Genomic DNA, 24,126 nt, shown 5'->3' on the forward strand with positions numbered 1-24,126 from the left:
GATAAATTAGATCGGTACCATGTTGTGTATTGAATTTTAGGCTGTGTTTCTGGAACATACGGTAATAAATGTGAAAACAGCTGCTCTGTGAACTGCAATGCATTCGTATGTGACCGGTACTCCGGAAGCTGTACAGGTAAATGAACTTAAATAATATTTATCAATACATAGATTATTTATTTGCTTTTAATACATATTGTGACTAATATTCAGTGACTGCATAACGGGCAGGATTGGGGGACAGTCAAATGTAGATTTTTATTCTGATTTTCCCACCCATACTTGTATCAAACAAGTCAATTTGGAATAGTTTCTCTTAATGTCCTTTTTCCATATAACTAACTTTTTTTTCCATATAACTAACTTTATTCTAACTAATATCCCCTTGCAGACGCATCAATTTTTAATTAACGTTTACCAATATCAAAAACCCTCATGTAGAGAAACAGTAAATAATACCACATATTATTATTTCAGACTGTAATCCAGGATGGTATGGTGATATGTGTAACCAGAGATGCTCACAGAATTGCAATGGAACGTCGTGTGAACGAACTACCGGGAATTGCGTCGGTAAATAGCAGTTTATCTGATTTAGAGCTCGGCATACAATTACATTGTATATTATCTTTACTATCATTTGGACTTATAACGTGATTGCTAGGGACACCATAATTCACTAATACAAAATTAGTATTAAAATCCTACACGCGATTGGCAACTTAACGACATTACTGATGCATGCTTCGTTTCCATGACGTTCGCTGTCAATGACATTATCAATTTTGACGCAAAATATGGCTCCTGTGATTATTGAAGAAAGACAAAATATTTCTAAACAAGAAATTGTGATTTTATTCTCCCATACTTGACAGGGTTATCCCGTGGTTGCTAGGGAAAAGATAACTCTGCCTTTACCGGGGTAGGGAAAAGACAGCTCACACGCGCTAGAAAATGATGCGACGTCATAATTACACGCGGCGACTATTGTTGGCGACGTCATAAGGTTTGAAACATTGCAACGTTCCTATTATGGAAGAGCATTGGAAATGTTTCTATATGTATATAACGACATTTTCATAAGATTTCTTTAACCCTTAGGTTGCCACAGGGCCGATTTTGGCCGATCTTACTTTTACGTTGACTGCTAAAGGGCCGATCTTGGCCGATCTGCTTTTTAACGAATTTTGACGTCACGTTATGCATTGTTAACGACGTCATCAATGTATGTATGCTGTCCCTGCACCCACATGAGGCAAGCTGGAAATTGCATATATGTGATGACACAGTTTTAAAGTTACCTTACTCCGAAACCGTTCAATCTATTTCCACGAAACTTTGTGTATATGTTAGGGTAGTGTCATTGTTGTACCTTTTGCTATCCGGAACCTCTATTTTTGGTATTCTATCTGTTACTATAAAAACAAAAATAACAAATTACAGTTTATTATTACTCCAAAACGGTTCAACTTAAATGCACGAACATTTTTATATACTGTGTATAGTTAAATTTCACGGGCGCATGTAAAGTTTCACGATTTACAGTTTGGAACATATTTGCGAGGACTTATCTTTGCGAATCGTCTATGTCACATCTGAAAGTGTCTTTCATAAGACAGGCTACAATATAATGTGAAACCATGATTTTGTTAATTTTTTCGAAGTAAAAAAGATTTCGCGTAGTTTGATGGATCACCGAATTTAGTGAAATTAAAACCACCGTGAATATTAGTTACTACATGCATACATTATATTAAACTAGTGCTAGCGTTTTGCTATTAAACATTAATGTTTATATAAATTGGAAACTTATTCAAAAACGCTAATTTACAGATAACTTTCTTTTCTGAGTTTTAGTTATAGCTCCCTTAATTGTTCGACTGATCTCCATATTATAGCAATGACATTCTATATCGACATATATCTAATAGCATTACTAATTTGGCAACATCCATTTTGTTGGAAAGAAATAAAGAGTAAAGACGTTATTAAGCATAGTGTTTTTAACAAATCACTAGATATGATATTCGCAGGTCACTTTATAGTGGTCCCATGTACGTACCTAGCGGAGTTATTTTAGATGAAAATACGGTAACCCAGTTTTCGATTTTAATTGAAGAGGGTGTGTTGTTACAGCACATTAAGAGTGTGATGAAAATGTTGATTATTAAACCTATATAAACATACATATATATTAAGGAATAAGGGATGTGCTTGATGATTGAGGTAGGGGGGGGGGGGTTAATTTATTTATTTTTTTATTGTGGATCCCATTTCGAATTTTGAAACATTTTCGCTTTTTCGTGATTGATTTCTGAATAAAGGTTTTGTATTTTTTTCTCTTTATTGAACACGGATTCTTTTCATTTTTTTTCTAACCAAGTTAATATAGGCCTATATTCGTAACGTAACATGTACCCATATTGGGTTTTTAAATGAAGTGCGTCATCCGTCGAACGTTGTTCAGTCCGCAAACCTTACCAATTTCAACCCATATCTATCAACAGATCTCACATTTTACATAAAGCTAAACTAAATATGTTTTAAACAATCTGAAGTTGATTTTTAGGGTCAGCCATGTCCTCTTTGCAGAGCGACAACGCGACACTTGTTTGCTTGTTTGATTGTTTGATTGATAAACGTCCTATTAACAGCTATGGCCATTTAAGGGCGGCCTCTCATGTATGCGGGTGTGTTGCGTGTATGTTGTGCTGGGTGCATGTATTGGGAGACTGCGGTATATTCATGTATATATATGCTTCTTGTATAGTGGAAACTGTTGCCCATTTTATAGTGCTTTGGCAATGAAACATACCGCCCGAAGACACCAAGCAACACACCCCATCCGGTCACATTATACTGACAACGGGCGAACCAGTCGTCCCACTCCCTGTCGCGACACACTCAGGCAACAAAATGGGACATATTATTTCCGTAACATTGGCGTGAGATTTTGTCGCCTTGTCGTTTTGTCACATTCACAGGTTACATTTGTCGCGTTGTCGCATTGGCAGAAATCACACACAATATAGGAGCTAGTGACAAGAAATTATGAAAGTGATACAGAGAACAAACGATTTCTCTATGAATCTATGAATATTAACAACATTAGTAAGTTTGATGGCAGCGCAAACTTTTTCACTACGAACACGTTATTATCAAATTAGCTGAGCTAATAGATAATAATGTCAGCTTTTTATAGAGGTATGACATGTCGTATTAAAATGCGCGATGTGTCTTGATACCGTCTTTTCAAGACTATTGACGCCGGCGTCGTGTATCTGTATGCAAAACTGTTGACGTCATAGATAAATGACGTTATAATGGAAGGTTTGAAATGCCAGCAGAAACCATGGCAATTCGAGAAATCAGAGAAATTCCTGTGGCAGCGAAATGGTTAAGTATTGAAGAAAAAGAATCGTACATGGGTCTGTAAGGTGGACAGGGATATCTTAATCCTCGTGAACGATTTTGGCCGTCAACCCTCGGCAAGACTCGGGTTGAGATATCCCTGTCCACCTGACAGGTCCATGTATGATTTTATTAGTCTAATAAATATTTTTATCAAGTGGCCATGTAGAGCTCACTCCTCATATACGACGGTTTTGACTGATCTGCATGCATGTTAGAATACTCGACGAGACTCATGTTGACTAATTCCTAACCAACCTTCGAATTGTGATATCATATCGCTATCTACATGATAAAAATTGTGTAAGTTTATGTTAACTCTAAAGTTACAAGATTGTGCCAAATTAATCGTGTATGTTTAAGTAAATATCACCGATTGTGTAACTGAATCTATCAGAAATATACGACATATTACTATACTGTTCCATGGTTGTAAGCAATTACTAGTTTACACGTTTAAATTACACAATTTAAGAATGTGTATTATTCATGAATATTTTTTCAACTATGATTTATGTTCCACAGCAACCTGGTTATTTAAGAAAAGGAAGATACTATTAAATTAATTGCTTTTTGTATTTCACAGCGTTAGTATTGATTTAAACCTCCGTAATTATGGAAGTTTCACAAATGTTACCAACTTCTTTGGTACGACGTTGTAAAAGTATTTCATTTTAGGCTGTGTTTCTGGAACGTACGGTGATAAGTGTGAAAACAGCTGCTCTATGAACTGTCAAGGAAAGTTGTGTGACCGGAACTCCGGACGTTGTACAGGTAAGTGGTTTTAACGAAATAATAAAGTCTTATATTGTTTTATTAATGTTTTCCGCAATTAATTATTGCCCTTTTTGTCACATACATAATGGTGATATTCCCCTCTAGAGTCATACATGGCTTTTGTATGTGTTTTGAAATTGGCATTTGAATATTGTAATCACATCTGACCCGAGATACCAATGGAATCATCAATTGAAGCGGCTTTTGTCGTCCTTTCATCCACAGATGTCAACCGTTTGTTCTCTGACAACAGTTGGCTCCGATTTATGATCATGGTCATTATGTAATTGTACCGAGCCATTTCAGACGGTTTACAAGGCAAATTGAAACATATGTTGATGCATTGTAACCCTTATAAAAATGTCCGAAAAACGAAATATGCATTCGTTTTCAGGCTGTGTTTCTGGAACATACGGTACCTTTTGTGAAAAACAGCTGCTCCATGAACTGTTATGGGAATGACGTGTGCTCGGGACACCGGACGATGTACAGGTAAATAACTTAAATGCTAATTATCTTGTTATATTACGTGCATTCCCTTTTCAGTTTTCCTCCTTTCCGTCTCATTTCTGAATTATGAATATGGGTTTCCTTTCCTTTAAGAGTCATACACAATTGTTTTTCGTAGTTTATAATTTGTATATTTTAATCACACTTTGCAATTCTTGTAGCGTCGCCCTTCCGTCTTAAAATGCCAACCATATGTCCTTCCCTACTTGATAATTTTTTTCTTACCGAATTCGTGCAGACGATTGAGAGAACATACATTTTATTTGCATGGATTGTCCCATATCTTAAATTTGCTCGAGTCAGTAGTTTTAATTGCGATTAAACTCTATTAAAAGAAGTGAGGTATTCTTGTAAATGAAGTTCTTCACATTTTAAGTCCCTACCAATGTTCGTTGTATTCACTATAAACTCATTGTTTGTCATGAACGATTGTATTTAAAAAGGCGTGAGCCCAATTAATGAAGTTAACCGTAATTTTAAGTCACTAAGTTTTGTAAAAACATCTGTGATTTACTCTTGAATGTACTGTAACCGGAGCTCCGAGAGCTGTTTTAAGATGAATTGTTGCAAATCAAATTATTTTCAGGTTCCATGTTCTTTAATAAATAGAGAATGCGTTGTTTGTATTTGATTATAATGGAACGCTTATTTTTGTACAAAAACCAAGATGTTGCGGTTTTTTATGTCGAGGACCAATAAAACATAAACCTTAAATTTGTAAGTTCCTACCGACTGCATAGTTTGTTCATGTTTTTTTTTATTGAAAACATGCCAAAGGTAAAGCAAATACGCAGTTATTTCACTTTATATGGCGTTAAGACACACAGGAAGTATCCTTAGAATAAAAATAAATTCATAAGTTATTGGTGGTGGTACTTACAATCGCAGGATAATTGCACAACAGTGTTTTTCGATTCATCTCACAAATATGCATGGACATATTGCAATAACAATTATTTTCGTACATAGACTTGTTCATAATATAAACCTTTTTGCAAAACAAAACATTCGACAGAAATACACAAACAACGCCATATTACTATTCGAAACCCCGACGTATTGGTCGGTTTACGATCGTTTTAACATTTACATTCAATTGCAAATATCTGATGTGTTTTACTTAAGAAAATCACTTGATTCAAATTTGCCGATTACAATATTAATTACACATACTTGTAAAAGTTGAAAAGGATCAGGGACAAGTTAAAACAGCCCGTCAGCCGAGGAACGAATTCACGTGAATCTTGTTTAATGATATCATTGACTTTCATAAAATTACTAACACATTTGAATGATATGACGAGCTAAACAAAAATCATATATGTATATATCTTATCTATCAGACTGCATCCCTAAACGGTACGGTGAAACATGCGACGGGACCTGCTCATCAAATTGCAATGGCACGACGTGTGGAAGGAATGACGGACACTGCTTGGGTGAGTTATGTTTTTATCTGTTGTATATTGCAAGTCTTAGTATTAACTTGGATCATCATCAACTTTAGGTATTGGCGAAATATAATTTTCGTGTTCCTGTAAGTAAATTTGAGCGCAACTTACGCGGGAACCTATCTTTAAAATATATTATCCATATAACAGGCTGTGTCCTTAAACACTACCGTGAAACATGTGACATGAGTTGCTTAGTAAATTGCATTGGCACGACGTGTGGAAGGAAAGACGAGTACTGCTTAGGTGGATTCCTCGCAGTAACCACATATATTAGCTCAAAAGTCAGATACATTGGCTTTTGTATTGTTTTCCCCACATTGATGGCTATTGACATGTTGTAAATTTTCTTTATATGAAGGGTTAACTGCAATGTTAATATTGTGTCATCTTACATTAAAACAATGCGAATTACCGGCGTATATTGGCCATGGAGAAGACGAAAATCAAACCAAAACATGAACCCATCCCCATATGGTGCAACATTTTTTTTATTTAAGCAACACAAATAGCTTAATAATTTAAATAGCTCATTTATAATAATAATAAAATTATAAAATAATTTAATTGTCATGGCGAATGCTATTAATAGATTCAACTTTTTGTGTACAATTTCTATCGTTATCATTTTCCAGGATGTATCGTTGGAAAACATGGTAACACATGCGATATGGACTGTCCCATGCATTGTAAGGACACGTTGTGTGGAAAAGACACGGGAAAATGTATAGGTATAATAACATATTATGCTATTTTTATTAACGGATATCATTGTTATTTTTTTATTTTACTTTCACTTTTCCATCTTATAAACCGCCTAATTACCTTATTCATTTTTCATACTCTCATTTAATATAAGAAATACCATGAGAAGTTTGAATTTCACAATTGACCTGTGGAAAAACAACAAAACAAAACGAATAAGCTCTCATATGGGAACTAATTCTGTCCATTATTCAGTTACCGGCTGTGCAAAAGCAAAACGGTCAATATCACGTCAGGATATAGCTTTCTCTACTTTTAATTTCGCTTCCATTATTTATCGTTGCTATGGTGTATTGTACAGCACATGGGATTTTCTAAACTCTAGACGATATTAACTATATTGCGCTATAGAAACATTGAACTTTTACTTATCGAGGGAATGGGTTTTAAATAAATACGACATATCAGCTGCAATATTGTAGCTCAACAGCCTTTAGAAGATGACGATGTCTTCTCCCACCAGTCACTGATTTGTCATCGCTTTTAGCCGTGGGATATTTCTCTGTCAATCCTTAAGGTATGACAGATTGAACTCGATAACCTTTTGAACCTGAACCCAATAACGTGACGTCATGACTTCATGCGGTGTAACAGTGCGCATGTCCACATGGACGTATGCATATTTGTCGTGCATCCGACGATTAACATGTTATATCGCGGTGAACGTGCATCTTCGACAGGCTTATCATCTGCTTATATTTCTTTTGCCTCTAAGAGAAGAGAATCATTCCCTACTATGAGGTGTGACAACAAATCACAAATTCTCTGAAGAATTCTGAATGTCCAACCTCGGGTGGTTAGCCACCATCATGAATTAAGGCTGTGTCTTTGTCCACCCTATAGGTGATTCTATTTAAGCTTTAGAGGCAATCAGTTCGTCTATTACTTGCGGAATTGATTAAGTCAAACGTGTCTATGCATTGTATTCATTTTTTTCGTTTTTTTTTTTTGGGGGGAATTTTATTTTTGGAATGAGTTTTTTTAATTTTTTTTTCGAGGTTTTTTCATTTTTTAATTTTTTTTTTTGTTTTTTTATTTTTTTTTATTTTTGTTATTTGATTTTTTTATTTTTTTTTTTTTGTCATGGATTTTTTTTTTTTTTGCTTTTTTTTTCATTTTTTTTATATATTTTTTTTTTTAGATTTCCGGGGGATTAGTTTTGATGGAGGGAGGGATTTTATTTTGTGAGTCTTCCTTGTTGATGATTTATTCTCGATTTTACCCCGGATTTGGATTTTTTTTTTTTTTTTTTTTGATATTTTTTTGGGGGGATTTTTTTTTTTGTTTTTTTTTTTTTAGCATTGGGCGATTTATATATTTTTTTTGTTTTTTCATTGGGGAGAATTTTTTTTTTTATGTGTTCGGGGATTTTTTTTTTTGTGATTGTGTCGGGGGGGGCGTCTTCATTTTTTTTTTTTTTTTTGATTTGGGGGGGGAGAGGGGATTTTTTTTTTTTAAAAAAGATTTCGATTATTTTATTCCCTATCGCCTATGAGGGTAGGGCATTTTTTTTTTTTTTTTTTTTATTGACAACAAATCATTGCCTTTTTTTTTTTTTTTTTTTTTTTTGTTTTTTTTTTTTTTTTCTTTTTTTTATGCTTAAGGGAATTCTCTGAATTTTGAATTCGGGAGAATTGAATGTCCAACCCTCGGCATGGATTTTCTGGGGGGCTTTTTTTATATTTTTTTTAGTTTTTTTATTATTTGGTTAAGATTTGGGACATTCATGACGGGGTTACCCCTCAGGCTGTGATTTTCTTTGTCCCACGCACTCGATTTTTTTTTTTTTTTTTTTTCTTTTTTTTTTTAGGTGGGAAGGAAAGATTAGGATTTTTTCTATTTGGGGAAGCTTTGTAGAATCGGCAACAGTTATTTTTGGGGGGTGCCGGGAGATTGATGATTATTTTTTTTAATTACTCGCGAATCGCAGGGATATTTTCGGGACATTGTTTTTTATTTTTTTATTTTTTTTTATTTTTTTTTTGTTTGGGGCGGGATTTATTTTTTTATTTTTTTTTATTTTGGAACTTTTTTTTTTTTTTTTTTTTTTGCAGATTTGATTTTATTTTTATTTTTTATTTGTTTTTTTTTAATGATTAAGTTAGCTAACTATTGGGATTAGATTTGGTTTTTTTTGTTTGGGCGGGATTTGATTTTTTTTATTTTCTTTTCTATGGGGAGGGTTTACTTACTTTTTTTGGGATGATTTATTTTTTGTTTTGAAAACGTGTCAAAATTTGTGTTATATGATGCATTCCGGGATTTTTGGTATTTATTTCGATTTTTTTGTTATTGGATTTCATTTTTTTTTTTTTTTTTTTTTTTGGGTTGTTTTTTTTTCGATACTTGTTTTTTTTTTTGTATGATTTGATTTTTTTTATTTTTTTGTTGTTTTTTTTGTTTTTTTTTTTTCCCCCCCCTTTTTGGGGGGCGTTTTTTTTTTTTTGGAATCACCAGAGGGGGATTTTTTTTTATTTTTTTTGGGTTTTGGGATCTTTTTTTTTAAATTTTTTATTTTACCTATTTTTGGGATTTTTTTATACTTTGTTTTTTTTTTTATTTTTTGATTTTTTTTCGGGGGATTTTCGATTTTGGGGATTTTTGCCGCGGATGACGGGTTCGATTTTTTTTTTGTTAAGCGGATATTTTTTTTTTTTTAAAACTGCAGGGGGGGATTTTTTTTATTGGGGGGGACGGGATTTTTTTATTGGGGATATTTGTTTGGGATAGGGGGGGGATTTTTTTTTATTATTTTTTTTTTGTTTTTATTTTTCAGATGTGCCGATTGGGATTCCCATTTTTTTTCTTATCGGAATTTTTTTTTTATTTTTTTTTTTTTTTATTTTTTATTTTTTTATTACTTTTTTATTTTATTTTTTTTTTTTTAGCTATTTTAGTTTTTTTATTTTTTTTTTTTACATTTTGATTATTTTTTGTATTATTCTACCCATTTTTTTTTTATTTAATTTTTTTTTATTTTTGGAGGGATTTTTATGTATTTTTGGTTTTTTTTTTTTTATTTTTTTTGGGGGGGCAGAAAATTTCGGGGCTTCATGTTTTTTTTTTTTTTTAGTGTTTTGTTTTTTTGGGGGGAGGATTTTATTAGTTTTTTTTTTTTTTTATTTTTATTTTACATTTTGAGATATTTGATTTTTATTATGGATTTTTTTGTTTATTTTTTATTTTTTTTATATGGGGATTTTTTTTTTTTTATTTTTTGATCCCCCTTTTTTTTGGGCATTTTTTTTTTTTTTATTTTTTTTTCGGATGGGGATTTTTAGATTTTTTTTTTTTTTTTGGGATTTTTTTTTTTGTGGGGATATTTTTTTTTATTGGGGAATTTGGGGGACATTTTTTTTTGTCTTTATTTATATTTTTTTTTGATTTTTTTTTTTTTATTGGTTATTTTTATTTTTTTTTGAGTTGGATTTTTTTTTATTTTTTGATTTTTTTTTTTTTGGATTTTTTTTTTGGGATTTTTTTTTTATTTTGGGATTAGATTTTTTTTTATAGGCACGGGATTTTTTTTTATTTTTGGGGGGGATTTTTTTTTTTTTTGCCATTTTTGCGTATTATTTTTTTATTGGATTTTTTGATTTGTATTTTTGGATGGGGGGGATTTATTTTTTGATAGGCTTTTATTTTTCCAAATTTTCAACCACCAACACGGGAAAATTTTTTTGAGCATTATTTTTTTGCTTTATTTGGGGATACGTACCTATAGACAATAAAATACTCGTTAGGACGGATATTGTCATATGAATAAATTAAATCAAGCTGTATTATCTGAAACATACATATTCTAGTTTGTTTAACATATATTATTAGATTGCGTTGCTCAGAGATATGGCGATAAATGTGAATGGAATTGTTCTCACCTTTGCAAGGACAGACACTGTCATAAAGATAATGGGGAATGTGTCGGTGAGTAAATCTGTTTTAGTTTCCTACAAACGTTTCGTAAATGTCTTTAGTGATAAACCACTCGTTAATGCTGACAAATCGTACAACATTCTTCCCTACCACGGTATTTCATTTAATATTTCCACTTTGTTTCGTTTTTATATACATCTTGACATCATTTAATTTTGATTTAGGTTTATAGGTATGGTCAATGTTAAAAAAGGAAGTGGAATTCCGTTTTTTTTTATTGGAATACATCAATTTTATGTTATTTAGTGACTGCTTCATGGTTGTGTGTTTGTGCAATTTCTATGTAATATGTTGTATTGCATATGTTTGATGTAAAGATCCATTTTGCTCTGCGAGGTATAGCAATGACAATTATAAGATATGTCTGCATCTAATGTTATTGATTTATATCAAATATATTTCATTAATCGTTTATAGAACGAACTGATCTTAAATAATTAAAATCATATATACATAGTTACATACTATTATAATCCACGCAAACCGACAGCGTTGTAGGTTTAAGCTTAGAAATAAATGTTATTTGTATGTTTTCTAAAATCATATTGTAATGAACTAAAATCATATTGTAATGAAAGAGACATCGTGCATATCATCACAAATGAAAACTAAAAATCACTTAGTTCTGGTAGTCTGAGGAAGCATGTAAATCGTTAGATTCAAAGTACTTAGCATGTAAATCGTTAGATTCAAAGTACTTTAGTTATTTTAAATTATTAACAAAACAATATCTTTTAGTGTTTAAAGCGTTTATTTTTTTATAATACATGATGTGAAGATGCATAGATATGTTTTATGATTGATCGCATCTTTACATATTTAGAGTGTAATGCTGGAAAACACGGAGCAATATGTGACATGGACTGTCCGGAACATTGTAATATGACGTTGTGTGAACAAACCACGGGGTACTGTAAAGGTAATTTAAAATCAACAATTAAATAACGATGTCCTGTATTTGATGTCTACAGTTTGATAATCGTTTTGAATTTAGACTGGTCACCAGTGTCTAGAATATTAAAAAAATCACTAAAATCTGGTTTGATAATTATTAGGAAATGAGTAAAACCCATATATGGCAGTATTCTTCTGATAAGAAGTTTGGTAACATAAATGAAGTAAAACTAAAAGTGGAATTGTTTTATATTCAATTCAATAACACTTGGTAAGAACGTCTGGCTACATAATGAAGCAATCTTGCGTTTTGCCATATTAGATAACGTGATTTGACAATAAAAGGATATATTCCTATGTATTCGATTCCAATTAACATGGTGTATATTACATATGTAAAGAAAACATCGGGCATTGTTAATAATAATAACACAAGCATAGTGTATAAGAATATAGAAATATATGAACTAATAACCACATGGAATTTTTATCTGTTTTTTAGGATGTGAAAAGGGATTATATGGCATAGACTGTTCGATGGCATGTGATAGAAATTGTTTAGAATGTGATCAACAAAACGGAGAATGCACAGGTAGATTTATATACTACCTAAAATTTGCTAAGGAACACATTTGATTTTTTTAGTATATCAAATTCATTTAATTGTACAACATTCATAAAAATGATTTAATGAAGTCTTTAGGACGTCTAAACACAGGCTCCAACAGAAAAACTATTTTCACGAGTGTTTGATACATTACTTGTGAAACAGAGCTACCCCCCTAGCTAACATACTAACCTTACTCTTTTACCATAATGTATCGTATATATATATTAAAACATACTTATCTTATTCTTTTAACAGAATGTGTGGCGGGTATATATGGAAAGAACTGCACTTTGACGTGTGGGCATTGTAGTAGCTGTCTGATCTACTCCGGTGTTTGTGTAGCACCATGTCACGATGGTTACCAAGGGGATTTGTGTACAACAAGTAACATTTAGTTTAACCTCAATCACGTAACTACTACAACATATTTTAGTAAATACATCTTATGTGACAAATGCTATTTCATAATTCCAAGCACATACGCTATTTAAATATGTTTCACCGCTGACAAATTGTATTTTTACACCGTTACCACCATTAGAAAGTTTGAGCTTCTAATGTTAAGATAAGATTATCAAAAATAATTAATTGCATCCCGAAAACAAGTTCGTCGGACTATGTCCTTATTGGAATTAAGTACTGATTGTGCACTCACTAAGATATAATCAAAAACATTAAATATAGTTTAAAAGTGTAATCCTTTAGTCATCTTATGAAGGTTATTTTGATTCTTTGATAGGACAAGTTGCAGAGCCAAGTGAACCCGCTCCCTCAGTTGATGTAGGATCGATAGTGGGAGTTGTCGTAGGAGTGATTGTGGTCGGTGTTGTCGCCATTGTTATAGTTCTCTTTTTAAGAAGGTAATATTCTATAACAACGACGTATGATATCGATAGAAGGCGGGACAAACTAGCAATAGTTTAATCTGAATTCTAATTAGTGAATGCTACTGGTATTTAAGGCATTGAATTTTCCATTTAATTTCAAAAGAGTTTGAATACGAATGAAGATTTTGGATATGGATGTATGAAAACGTATTTACTTTTTAACATTTTAATAACCATATAGGTAATGCATTATCAAGTGAATATGGGAGATGTTTAATTAATATCCATTGGGGCTAACTTAATTACGATTAACAATAACATATATGTGTATGGATGTGGATGTTAAAGTTGCATGTTACATAATTTACTACCCGTAGGCACAGTTGTGGGAATAGTTCAGGGGCGCAATGTAGCTGCAATATTGCAGCTAAAAAGACATTTATAAGATAATAATGTCGTCTTAAGAGCTATCTCAAAAGATTTTTAGCAAATAATGTTGCCATCTTTAGAGCTACAATTGGTGCCTATTGCTGCTAATGGACCAAAATAATTATTACGCCGACAGGTATAGTAGACCGGATACGTATATTCGTTCTAGGGCAGAATGCAGATGCAAAATAGACCTGTGATATCATACGATCACAATTTATTTATATTTTGTGTTTCAATTGCACAATGATATTTAAAGTATCAATAATTTATGAATTTGTTTTTTCCAGGCGTCGACTAAATGCTGATCGACAGAAGCCTTTGAGTGATATTGGTGAAAGCAATAAAAACCTATACCACGAACCAGTAGAGTCCAAGAACCGTAAATCTGGGGTGACAGATAGCAATATATACAGCAACATATCAGGTGATCAACACATAATCACAAATAACTACAGATGACCAAACTTTTGTTTTAGAATGGTATTGTGAATAGTGATGATGTTGCCAAAATTGACGGACTATTCTCATCAAATGTTTGGTATTTTAATTGAAAACAATGCTACTGCTAAATTAGTGGAAGGCAATTAATGAAATGTATGGTATTACAAGCTAATGGTAAACAGATCGTTTCATAAAACCAAAACACATATGCATATCTTAGGAAATAGCTGGTGTATTTTTAGAGTAAAATAACATCTGTTGTATGTTTTTAGTTAATAGTCATGAGTTAGTATAAATATATGGATGTTTTCCAAATTAGTTGCAACTGACGTCAAATACTTCACAAATTTATCTAGTCACCATGGGTGGCATTAACATCAGAACCCGTCAACATTGCTGCAATCAAGTTTTTTTTGTTTGTTTTTCTTTTTTCTTACTTTCATTACACCTCTTGATGTGGTTGATATACTGTCCACTAGAATCGATATGTTTGACTGGTTGAAACATTGGTATTTATGTATTGGCAGTAACGTTACAACATATCTAGAAATGATAATGCTTGTAAAGTTACTGTATGTATATGTTTATAACAGAACCAGAGGAGCCATCCAAAGCTAGCGCCTGTGTATATGTGAACGCTGGTCTGGTCGAAGAAGCTTCTGGTTCCGGTGATGTGTACTATAACTCTGGTCCAATAGGGTTTCCTGTTTCCGAACTGAAGTCAATTGTCGAAACTAAAATGAAAAACAAGGCAAAGGCTTTTGAAGACGAGTATAAAGTAAGTGTAACAAAAACAAATAGGGCTATACATAGAATGCTGAAAATAATTAATTGCAGCAAGCAAGTGTGTCTCATTATATCTGGTATAGTTGTAATTTGATCGATAATAATAATTTAATACTTCTGAAAAGTGTGATACAATTATTTTCTAAAGTTCTAAATTATACTGCAGTCGATACCCTCTGGAGCTTTACACAAGCATACAACTGGGACGCTGGACTATAACAAAGTCAAGAATCGGTTTAAAACCACGTTTCCATGTAAGATAATGTTGATTAGGGAAAGACAGCTGTTTTCATTTAGAAAATACTACATATTGCTAACTGTCATTTGTTTATAATAGATTGTTATATATAAGTACACATGTAAGAATTTTTGTTTAACTCTACGCTGTCTCAACGAAAAACAAATGATCATATTACGCTAATTACTGATTATAATAGTAATATACAGTGAAACTTTCTCAAGGCGAACCCGCTGATTTATCTTATAATAGAATCACTTCAGTTTATGTTTAACCTGTTTTTAATAACAAATTTACATAATGCGAACTTTACATTTATATGAGGAATGGTGTGATAACGTTATTGAAAAAATCTTAAAAGCTCTCGTAATATATACATAAACATTAAAAGTTTTAACATCTATTTGATGTTATTTCTCTTAACAGACGACCATTCTCGTGTGATTCTTGACATTGTGGGGAAGGATCCACACTCAGACTACATCAATGCTAACTACATAGACGTAAATATTTATATACCATTGATAAAATCAAAACATTATTATTATATTTCTTCACGTAGCTAATTAAATGTTGTTCGTGGTGAATATGGGATTTTATATTGATAAAATAATATTCTATAAAGACCTGCTCAGCCACGTTGATCGTTTTGATTATGATTTGTCATTGAAATTGACATTTTATCATTGTATTCCACAAGTGGTTTTGGCGATTTAATTTGTAACTTTATTAATAGTATACGAATTGTTAAGCAGTCATGAACTTTATGCATGAATTTTACAGAGTGTCACAAAGCCCGCTGTGTACGTCGCAACACAAGGTAAACATTGTTTCTCAGTAGCCAGATAATGAATATTGTTTTTTTTTCTTTTGCGATAGCCAATAATTTCATTATATCATAATCTGAGCATGGCACTAGATACTGCATCTTCCTTAGGTATACTTAAAGGCACTTTTATAGCTATGTGGTATTTCAGATATGTTGATGAGTTCCAAGGATTAAGCTCTGAGCTATAGTACTTACTTCACCAAGCGGGACTATTAAACTTATTTTAAGAAGTCTCGTACGTTGATACTTTTACATATTTATTTATAAAACCACTTCGGTAATAATATGATTTAAAGGGAAAGGTAATGGATCATTTAAGTACGTATCTTCTATATAGGTAATTGAGAATATTGATTTAATATTCTGATCAGGGCCACGACCCGGCACTGTTAATGATTTCTGGAGGATGATCTGGCAACTTCAGACAGGGAAAATCGTCATGCTGACCAACCTCATAGAAGGAGGAAAAGTGCGTCTATGTATTATATTATAAATATGAATTAATACTTTTAAATGTTTTACAAAAGCAGGATTTTTATTATGCTAAATGTCTAGAAAAAAATACTTTGAATTTTGATTACACGAATTGCAACCGCGTTATAAAACTTCATTAAAAATATAATTAAAAGTAAAATTAGGTACGTGAATGTATACATGTTAAACTGATGCAATGACTACGTCCATAACGCCGCACTTTACTGATTTATTTAATTGACCTATTGTAGCCGAAGTGTGACAAGTATTGGCCAGACGAAGGAGAGAAGCCGCTAGATGCTCCACATTTCTATATAGTACTGGAGAGGGAACGATCATACGCTTTCTATGTCATTAGGGACTTCAAGGTCACAGAAAAGAAGGCAAGAACTATTAATATTATATATATATATTTTTTGATTTTATTCAACAAATCATGTATTTAATTTCCAAATATTTTATTGACATGAAATGCTATGTGTCAATTGAATTCGACACCAGGCAAAGCCTATCTTAGTCTTCTTCTGATATTGGTGGTACAAAAACAAACAATTATATAAAACATACATACATGGTTAGATTAATGAAAATAAGGGGAGGTAACTCCTAGATGAGGAACGATATAATTTTTGATCATATTTATTGTGACTCTATAACTTAACAGTAAATTTTCATTTTTGATACAATAACCAAAAATTATGACATGATTTTAAACATACTTGATAGTATGTATATTTTGTGATATTGGTCCTATTCGCCACAACAGATACAGGCTATAATGTCCACATGTGTATAACACAATTAGCCATCCACTGATGGGAATTAAGAACCAATCTCACAAAATTGACATATAGTTGATTTGTGGAGTTACAACTATATTTGTAATTACAATTGTTTATCCATAATTAGTTTCTTAGGAGTTACCTTACTTAAATATTTGATGATTTTAAATAACGAACGAAAAGAAGAATAATGACAATCATATTAACAGAGATACAATTAAAAAAAAATGAAGTTGGATTAGCGTCATTAAGCTGCGCCCATAGCACAAATATTGTGAGTTGCCAGCTGTATCAAGGTGGATCTCATGGGATGAAGGATTATAGGTACATGAACATATGACCAATAATGAATAATTTTATAAGACCTACTATTACTATGATCTACATGTACAAGGCTACATATACCAGAATAATACATGTTTTATTTACACAAATGAATCAGATTTTAAATCTTTTTGATTGGGCTATATAATTAGACACGTACGTTAATATATTTCTATTTTCAGTATCATTACAATCTGTACATCCCTGTACTAGGACATTTATATACATATGGTTATGATGATAATGATTCAGATGTTGTTCCAGCGTCAAACGATAGTTTTGATATAGATTACATTCAAAGAAATAGTGATATGCAGTTTCAAAAGATTGAATTCTTTGTATAATTTATTATGAGATGTGCCTTTACGTAGACCTGTTATTAATCTTGCAGCCTCTAGTTGTATTGATTCTAATTGATCTTTTTGAACTCGTGTACAATTATCCTAAACAATATCTGCATATTCAATTAATAAATCATGAAAATGACAATACATTTCCTTTGCCGAAAAAAACCTCACTCATCATTTTACATATTTGATTATTTTGATTTTAAACACAAACTAACACGCTCTCGCTTTATTAGATATACATGTATGTTACACCTTTTTACATCTCAATCATTAACATCCGTTTCGAAATAAATACTTATATGATTAAATTTGATATGTATTGTTGACATTTCAGCAAATTTGGAACTTTTGCAATAAATCAAATATATCGGGGAGACAACTCTTATATAAAATTAGCAAACTGCGTTTCACGCATTCAATTATTCAATTAAATATTTAGTACATAAATTGATAGGTTAAAAAACTATTCCAGGTTTATACACATACATGTAAATAGTATATAAATAATAATGCAATATGCATGCATAGTAAATATAATTGATTGATTTATATTTATTTTGTCATTGATTAAAGCATCAATTTAAGTGATTCCAAAATTGAAGGACAATATTGAATCCAAGGTCAAAGCAAAATATTTGAGACACGCCTTTATGCGAAATAAATAGAAAAAAGTTGATATTTCTGCTTAAAAACTTCCTTGCAGACAAAAACAGTCCGACAGATACAGCAGTTCCACTACACCACGTGGCCAGACCACGGGACTCCTGTACCCTAACGAACTCGTTGTCTTCCATCGACGCGTGAAGAACTACGAGGCTGTAATGAAAGGAAGAATGGTTGTCCACTGCAGGTAATATGTCGAGATGTTCGAACTTTTTCTGGATCTTTAATATATTATCCAAATATCTTACCTCATCTATAGAAATTGATGCTGACGTCATTCTTTTGTGATCCTTATCTATTTTTTTTGCCCTATAACTATGGCATTAAACTTACACAAAGGAATCAATATCTGTTCTGAAAATCAGATGGATATGTAATATTCAAATATAGTTTCAAGAATGACGATAATTTTTAAATGATAGTGACAATAATCATCTTGCATAATCACGAGCTAAATTATAAAATGAAAGTTGTAATTTACATGTCTTGTCAAAAATAAAACATATTGATATCAACATATATCAAGAATATTATTAACTATTTCAATCGATATCGTTGGATATTCCAAAATTCGTATAGCTTAAACCCGTGTCCCCCCCCCCGAGCCGATGGCAATTTAAGTTAGATTATAAAAAACGCAATTAATAACCACTGAACAGTTGATGGAGTTATAATTTTCAGGTACATTTTAAGATACGTGTAATTTGATTTAAAACCTAATATCGACTGGCAAGTAATATGACAGAACAGTGTTTTAGAGCATTCTTTTTTTTTTCGCTTCATGATCACAAAATAACAGGTTGAGAGCATGATTTGAATTTTATTGAAAAAAATTGGACATAAGTCTGTCTTTAGTTATAAAAACACAAACTTCAATCATTGCCTACTATTTATTTATTTTAACAGACAAAATCACGTTTTGTTAGAGCAATGACAGGTAAGTCTACTCTTAGAAATAATATTTTGAATAAGTCTAGGCAATATTTTGCTTTTACTCCATTAGCACGGCTAGGGTTCGGCATACAAGACGACGTACCAAAAATGTGTAATGGCAGACAGCAAGCGAGTTTGTTTAAACATTCCACACACTGGGGCCACAGTGGACAATCATGGTATGTCACAGAGATAGGACTTCTTTTAAACTGGTTTGTTTTCAATGTATATGTATATCCAATGCCCTTTTAGACTAAAATCCGTCTAATAAAAACTTTTTACTAATAATGTTTTTTTTTTTTTGTAAACGAACAAGGTTTTTCTGAAGAACTTGTTTTACAGTGCTGGTATTTGGTAGGACGGGAACTTTCATCGCCCTGGACGCTCTCCTAGAATACGGGAAAGAGACTAAAAGAATTGACGTCTTGCAATACATTAAAACCATGCGTGAAGGATAGAGTAAAATATGGTTCAAACTGCCGTAAGTTTCATTTGTATTGTATTAATTGGCTGCTTATAAAGTTTTTTATAATTCGGGATATTTCAAAGTTAACACCCTCCCAGTAGTTAACTCCCATACATTGCCTTATCCAGGAACAATACATAGCTGTACATCAGCTACTTCTTGAAGCCTTCGATATGCCGGACACCCTCATCCCCAGAATGAATCTTCCATACCAAACTTAAGTGCTCTCTCAATGGCGGTCCTACCAACCAAACAAAGCTCAGACAGGGAATACCAGGTAATGTAATACTGGACAGTCAGTGTGCAAATATTAAACAATAACAATTCAAGTTTGTGTGTTTGTTCATTGGTTTTGTTCACATTTTTCGATGCTTTCATTTCAGTCCTACTAGTAATCCTTTATGTGTTTTACACATAATTTATATCATTCGTAGAAAAAGATTATTTTTTATAACTATCATTAAATTACATTTGACATGGATAGATGACGCAATCTACCAAACCAATTTACGATGAGACTGACTACAGGGCCGCCTTACTGCCATCTAACAAGATGAAGAACAGGAACCTATCCGTCTTAGCAGGTAATGGTGTAATATGAAGATTCATGTAAATGTCAAAGTAAAGTGAATGGTCATATACTGGAATTTCATGTTTTTAATTAGTATAATTCTAATTTATTCATCGAATTAATACACTATTCGGTATTCAGGTATATGCGCGATTCAATGATACCAAGGTCTAATCAAGGTATTTTTTCTACAGCTGATAGGTTTAGGACCTTACCATTCAATCCCAGTTCAAGCTGGAGAACAGACTACATCAATGCCGTTATGTTGCCGGTAAGATTTCCAATTCAGTTTTAAACGTAATGTAACAATGTATTTGTTGAAAGTAACATAAGTGTTTTTTCCAGAATTAAAGTTTAATTTATTACATGGAACGAGTTATTTCGTTATGATGTTATTCGTTTGAGTTTTAATATATTTCTTTTTACCTTTTACAGTTGAAGTGGTATTATCAATTGGACTTGTATGGCTTTAAAAGCACATTCGATGATATTCTTCAATTTCCATTCACCAGTCAGTTGAATGTCTCTATATCAAAAAGTTCCGTCTTACCAAGACAATCCTTACGACGTCATTTATTGGTCATGAACGCCATAACTAGCATGTGACGTCACAAGAGTGTTATAACACGTTTGTCTTATGATATTTATGACATGGATGTATGACATGGCACTTATGCAAAAATAATGATAGTATAATTCTATCTGCATATAAATTATTATTTAAAATGTGTCATTAAAAGAACTTTGCTTGTTATTGTTTTTTTTTCTGAAATATCGCAAGTGATATTTGAGCATTGATGCATAAATATATAGCTAATCGACATTATATTCCTTTTCAGTTTGAAAAATTATCCCTTCGATCTGCTTCCTTCTATTTAAGTAATAATGTAATTTACTGCCAGTATTTATTTTCTTTTTGCCTAAAAAGTCCTACACGTCCAAGAATGGGGTACATCGTCACTCAAACTCCCTTAGAGGACACCGCTGTGGACCTGTTAAACGATGATAATGGACCACAACTGTCACTACACTCGTGACCATTGACACGGACCACATTGTAAGTGTACCATACCAAATCATCAATTCCGGTTTGGTAGAATTATGTCGACAAAGCTTAATAAAATGATTTCATCTTCTTTGGGTTCAGGACATGAGAATCTTAACCAAAGGGGTAAGAATCTCGGCAAAGCCTCCGTGTTTCACAGTTTAAGAGTTTTATCCAGCGGGTTGAGATATCCTGTCTCACCCCTAAGAGGGGTGAATGGCTAATTTTTCTCTACCCTGTGGATCACTTTGTGTCGCACGTGATCCTGATCTCGTGTGTCCTTGTCTTTACCCTAGGGTGAGATAGAACAGTCTTAGATGGTGGTAAGATTGTGGATGTTCCTGTTCGGGAAAGAGAGAACGCAATCCATGTTTTGATCTACAAGATCAATACGTGAGACACTACGCTGTTTTAACAAAACAGGTGTATACGCTTTCTATTTATGCAAAATTATGTTCTCTGTATAAAATCATTAATAGCGGTCTTTTATCAGAATTGTAACCATTCAATTGTAAAATCATTAATAGAGGTCATTTTATCAGGATTGTAACCTTTTAATGGTTAAGATATTTCTTTCTTTAAGGAATGGTTGCATACAGACGATGAGTTCCAAACTTTCAGCAATTATAGGCTGGAGTACAAGGGACATTCATCATCCATAGAATGTTTGGATTTACATGATATTGAAATGGAAAATTTGGTGAGCCTTTTGTATACATCATTTAACATTTAATTTTTTATAAAAAAATCACTTAAGTGATTAATTTTGTGATCAGTCTTCAATATGATTACGCTATTGCACATATATGTCTGAGATAGAAATCAAAGACAGGTGATAAATGTTTAAGAAACGTTATTCTTACCTTCCCAGGAGAATAACACTTCTATCAACCTCCGAGTGTTCCACATGACTGGATGGGATAGAGGACTCTCCAGTCCCTAAGGATTCATCAGCATTGCTTCAGCTGCTGGAGTTAGTTGACAGCCGACGTAAATCGGACGACACCAAGACAACAATTGTCATGTGTCGGTATGGTAATGACAACTAGGCATCATGCGGCTACTTATTTGACCGTACTTTACCCATATATGAATGTTTATCTTGTCACTTTGGCTATGTCATTCCTAGTTCTAATAGTGTTTATCGAGTTTATTTGAAACAACACATACATTTCACTATTGTTGTATATGCAAATATGTCATACTGTGTTTCTAATGTTACAGTGACGGATATTCCCAGAGTGGACTGTTCGCTGCTCGTATCAGCAATTGCCAGAGACCAAATGAAGTGTGACGAAGAGGTGGATATATATATCAGATCTCACGTCAACTGCTCGTACGACGTCCGGAGTGATTTTTTTAACAAATTTCGTACGTATGTCTTCTAAACAGCAATATACACATTCACTTGCCACTTTTTCTATATAAACTAATCAAGCCGAATTGAAGTATATGGGGGTATTACTGACACCCAAAACGTGATTATTGTGACGTCACTTACATGGTAACGCCAACTGATCATCGTCAAAATGACTGTCTCATCTTATGGATTAAATCGCATTTGATATACGGTTTTCATGGATTTAACGCAAACAATATATATGAAGAGACCCCTCAATCGATGGTCTATATAGATTCCAGAGCTTTGCAGACAATCATCTCATAATGTGCGAATGTTTGCAAAACTCTGTTTCTGTATAGATCATAGATTCAATTTGAGTTTTCAGTTTAATGCTTAAGGATGTATTTCTTTTAGGTTTCAGTCACGTTGAATTCTCGTTTCGAGACATAGATCAAAGAAGTTATCAGATTTTCAAAATAAATCTAATCAAATATCTGTAGCAAGTTGACGGTTGCAAATTTTGTCAAAAAATACTTTTCGATTTTTTTATATGGAGATTTTAAGAAATGGCCCATTTGGCGGCCATTTTGAAATTGTGGTCTGTTTTCTCGCTTTTGAGTCAGAGCAACAATTTTACCATTTTTTTAGAGAACCTGGTTTTTACTTTAAATCAACCACCTGCGTCAGTATGTTTAGCTGTATCGGGCATAAGTTTTTTGCTTGTAAATCTTTACTGGGTTTGTGGTAAGTAAAATACTGATCATTAATGTGTTAAATGATATACTTTTGTCACTTTTTATATTAATCACTTACTGGTTTAATTTGTGCACTTTTATTTTTTTACTCTAAGATATTGAAAAATAACAAATATTCAAATGGGGGAAGAAAAAACAGTAAGCCACTAATCGCACCCCCCCAGTTTTTCTGTCTGAATTAGAAAGAACAACCCTTTCCCTGTTGAATTGCAAAATATTAACAAAAGTTTAATCCCTTAACCCTTTTCTAAAAAAGGTTTAATTTGGCTCAAAAATGGCTGCTGAAAAATGGATGCATTTGTAGCTCAAAGTCAAGGGATAGGGGGTAGCATTTGCTGTTATTTTGAGAAATAAATATTGGTATTATTAATCAAAATGGGATGTTTTTAAAGAAAAATTACTCGGAAAAGATAATTCTACACAAACATCCATACAATATCATACACCCCATTAGGAAAATTATATAATTAGTCTCTTGTGTATAACGATCAAAACGGCCAAAATTCCCCATAAAATC

The 24,126-nt window shown here is 32.5% G+C and overlaps 1 pseudogene; it reads left to right on the forward strand.

Annotated features, from left to right (window-relative positions):
* The first annotated feature begins 36 nt into the window (after nucleotides 1–36).
* On the forward strand, nucleotides 37–22,866 carry LOC138313725 (receptor-type tyrosine-protein phosphatase epsilon-like; annotated as a pseudogene).
* The last annotated feature ends 1,260 nt before the right edge of the window (nucleotides 22,867–24,126 follow it).

The sequence above is a fragment of the Argopecten irradians genome, unplaced genomic scaffold (assembly GCF_041381155.1).
Source record: "Argopecten irradians isolate NY unplaced genomic scaffold, Ai_NY scaffold_0872, whole genome shotgun sequence".
NCBI lineage: Eukaryota > Metazoa > Mollusca > Bivalvia > Pectinida > Pectinidae > Argopecten > Argopecten irradians.